We start from the raw sequence: 4136 nt of genomic DNA on the forward strand, positions 1-4136 counted from the left end.
GCATCTCATTTTGTATTTATTTATTGAGTTCAAAAAGAAGTGTACCATTGTACATTGCAGTGTTTTTCAACCGTTTTTGAGCCAAGGCACATTTTTTGCGTTGAAAAAATCCGGAGGCAAACCACAAGCAGAAATCATTAAAAAAACGAAACTCAGTCGACAGTAAAAAGTCGTGTCGCAATTGTTGGATACGACTTTAAACCATAACCAACCATGCATCAATATAGCTCTTGTCTCAAAGTAGGTGTACTGTCACCACCTGTCACATCACGCCGTGACTTATTTGGAGTTTTTTGCTGTTTTCCTTTGTGTAGTGTTTTAGTTATTGTCTTGCGCTCCAATTTTAGTGGCTTTTTCTCCTTTTTTGGTATTTTCCTGTAGCAGTTGCATGTCTTGCTTTGAGCGATATTTCCCGCATCTACTTTGTTTTAGCAATCAAGAATATTTCAGTTGTTTTTATCCTTCTTTGTGGGGACATTGTTGATTGTCATGTCATGTTCGGATGTACATTGTGGACGCCGCCTTTGCTCCACAGTAAGTCTTTCCTGTCGTCCAGCATTCTGTTTTTGTTTACTTTGTAGCCAGTTCAGTTTTAGTTTCATTCTGCATCGCCTTCCCTAAGCCTCAATGCCTTTTCTTAGGGGCACTTAGCTTTTGTTTATTTTTGGTAAAAGCATTAGACACCTTTTTACCTGCACACTGCCTCCCGCTGTTTCCGACATCTACAAAGCAATTAGCTACCGGCTGCCACCTACTGATATGGAAGAGTATTACACAGTTACTCTGCCGGGCTCTAGACAGTACCGACACTCGTTACAACACATTATTTGCAGACTATAATTACTGGTTTGCCAAAAATATTTTTAACCCAAATAGGTGAAATTAGATAATCTCCCACAGCACACCACACTGTATCTCATGGTACACTAGTGTGCCGCGGCACAGTGGTTCAAAAACACTGGTATAGTGAACCTAAAATCAATATACAGTACAGACCAAAAGTTTGGACACACCTTCTCCTCATTCAATGCGTTTTCTTTAGTTTCATGACTATTTACATTGTAGATTGTCACTGAAGGCATCAAAACTATGAATGAATACATGTGGGGTTATGTACTTAACCCTTGTGTAATGTTCATATTGTTGTTACTCAGCCAGCGTTTGTGGGTCTGATGGACCCGTTGCATTTTGTGGCTTTTAATGCGTCACAATCAAACACTTTTATGTTAAAATACTGAACAGATGTTTACCTTTCCCAATAAACATCCGTTCAATATTTTAACATAAAAGTGTTTGATTGTGAGGCATTAAAAGCCTCACACAAAGTGTGTGTGTGCGTGCGTGCGTGCGTGCGTGCGTGCGTGTGCGTGTGTGTGTGTGTGTGTGTGTGTGTGTGTGTGTGTGTGTGTGTGTGTGCGTGTGGTACACAGAACATCAATTTCCACACTTCTATTAGCCCCGGGTCCAGTGGACCCGGACATCTTATATGTAATATAAATGTGTAGGGGGGGGTGTATGGTGTGTGGTCATTAAATATGTATTCTGATATATTTTCTTCACAGAAAATGAGCCAAAGTCAGTGAGTCTCAGTTTGAAAAATTAATTAATTGTATCATTTTTCTTTTAATAAAAAAAGAAAACGGGTCCCACAGACCCGAACACCATACAAGGGTTGACAAAAAAGGTGAAATAACTGAAAACATGTTTTATAGTCTAGTTTCTTCAAAGTAGCCACCCTCTGCTCTGATTACTGCTTTGCACACTCTTGGCATTCTCTTGATGAGCTTCAAGCACACCTGTGAAGTGAAAACAATTTCAGGTGACTACCTCTTGAAGCTCATTGAGAGAATGCCAAGAGTGTGCAAAGCAGTAATCGGAGCAAAGAGTGGCTATTTTGAAGAAACTAGAATATAAAACATGTTTTCAGTTATTTCACCGTTTTTGTTAAGTACATAACTCCACATGTGTTCATTCATAGTTTTGATGCCTTCAGTGACAATCTACAATGTAAATAGTCATGAAAATAAAGAAAACACATTGAATGAGAAGGCGTGTCCAAATTTTTGGCCTGTACTGTACGTTCAAATCCAGAAAAGTACAAACGGAAGTAAACAAATCATATATATTATGTTGCGCATATATTTTACATCGCGATCAACATGGAATTGATCTCAGGATATGGCTTGACATGCCACTCCCACACCACACTCAGGTTACGCCCCCTTTTAAATTACGCAATTTTTATCATTTTGTTTTTTCTTGTTCTTTCAGACCACTCAGGCAAATCATATTGTTGATGTAGATGTCTATATTTGCTGTACAGATTTACTTTACAAAAGAGAAGTGTGGGATTCTTCTGTTGTTGCCTTATTTGTATTTGAATTCATTAAATGGATTTAAATTAATGTTTGGCACAGCCGGACCGGAGCAGGAGGGGAATGAAAAAAAAAAAAAAATCAACAACAATAACAACAGAACAACATCAGCGAATAGGATATGTACAAATATGATACGAAAATTGATAGCAAAGAAGCATTTAGTGAATTAAATATTACTAATACAGAAATGACAATGAACATTATTACAATTGGAGCAATACAAATACCAATAGAAATAGCACTATTGATAATGAATAACAATAATAATTATCTCTATTATCAACAATATATTTGTTTCAAATGCAACAATACATATATGTAATGATAACTTAAAATACAAAAGAAAACAGATGAATGCAGGGGAAGAAACAGAAGCAAACTGTAGTAACCTTGTAGATTGTTATAGTAAAATAGGTTCAGCTATGTCAGTAGGAGGTGCTTCTTTCTGGTGTTTGGAGTGACTACCAGCAAATCAAAATTGCTGTGTGCTGCTGGAACCAAAGATTTTAAAAATTAATAATAATAAAAAATAGGTCAGGCATCAGAAAAAAGGTGAGGAAGAAGAAGTACATCGCCAAAACAGACGAGTGTTTAAAAATATATAGCCGAAGCACTGCGCTCGGTGCCTGTGAATTCAATTATGTAACCTTCCAATCTTTTAAATGTAAATATGCCAGCATACTGTATCACAAAAAATACGGAGGACTTTAACTATTGTTCAGTTACTCAATTTGTTATTAGAACATAGGAGATCTCAAGCTTCTTGCAGTAGCAGCCGTATCCCAGGAGGCACAAGACATTGATACAACGTTGATTATTTATACATGCATGTTCTTTAAAACTGACTTCGAAACAAGGTTGCGAAATAGTTGCATTTGTAAACTCAGACAACGTTGATGTCCAACCGGACATGGAATAAACGTCAAAAAGCATGTTGTTTCAACCTTCTGTGTTGTAAAACGTTGGTTGGGAAATGACCAAATTCCAATGGTCAAATCAACATTAGGAGCCTACATTGATTAAATGTCGTCAAAAAGCATGTTGTTCTAACGTCGTGTATGAGTTGTTCAACGTCAGGACCTAATTCAACAAGTTCTCAACGTTGTTTTAATGTCATGTGCCCGCTGGGATACGTGACATCCTCCTCGGTCTCGGCGGTGTCAGTGTGCAGCGAACAACCGCTGCTAATTAAAGTTAAAGTTAAATTACCAATGATTGTCACACACACACTAGGTGTGGTGACATTTGTCTTCTGCATTTGACCCATCCCCTTGTTCACCCCCTGGGAGGTGAGGGGAGCAGTGGGCAGCAGCGGTGCCGCGCCCAGGAATCATTTTTGGTGATTTAACCCCCAAGTCCACCTGACTTGGCCAAGGAGTCACATGTTTTGACAGCAATAAAATTATTGCCTGAATAAATTAATATATATCCTCACAAATATGAAGGTGGAGCATTCAAAGTGAATTTTGTGTCCTTGCCTCAAACTTTTTACATTGTTAAAATCAAATGTTGGCAAAGCCCGAATGACAACCACTGTATGTCACCAAAGTATCCACAGCCTGTAAAAGTATTAACATGAAGCATGAAGTTGGAGTGAGGCAGCACTCGTTTCCACATCAATGTCAGTCATTTGTGCCGTGAATAAGGTTGTACGCAAGGTTTTTACATGAGGACCCGGGTTTTACTCGGTAGCATTAGCTTATAGCTAAAGATAAACATAACTTTGTTTTCTAACCATGGGGGGAAAAAAGTGAGTGT

This window comes from Entelurus aequoreus, linkage group LG09, assembly GCF_033978785.1.
Source record: "Entelurus aequoreus isolate RoL-2023_Sb linkage group LG09, RoL_Eaeq_v1.1, whole genome shotgun sequence".
In the NCBI taxonomy this organism is placed as follows: domain Eukaryota; kingdom Metazoa; phylum Chordata; class Actinopteri; order Syngnathiformes; family Syngnathidae; genus Entelurus; species Entelurus aequoreus.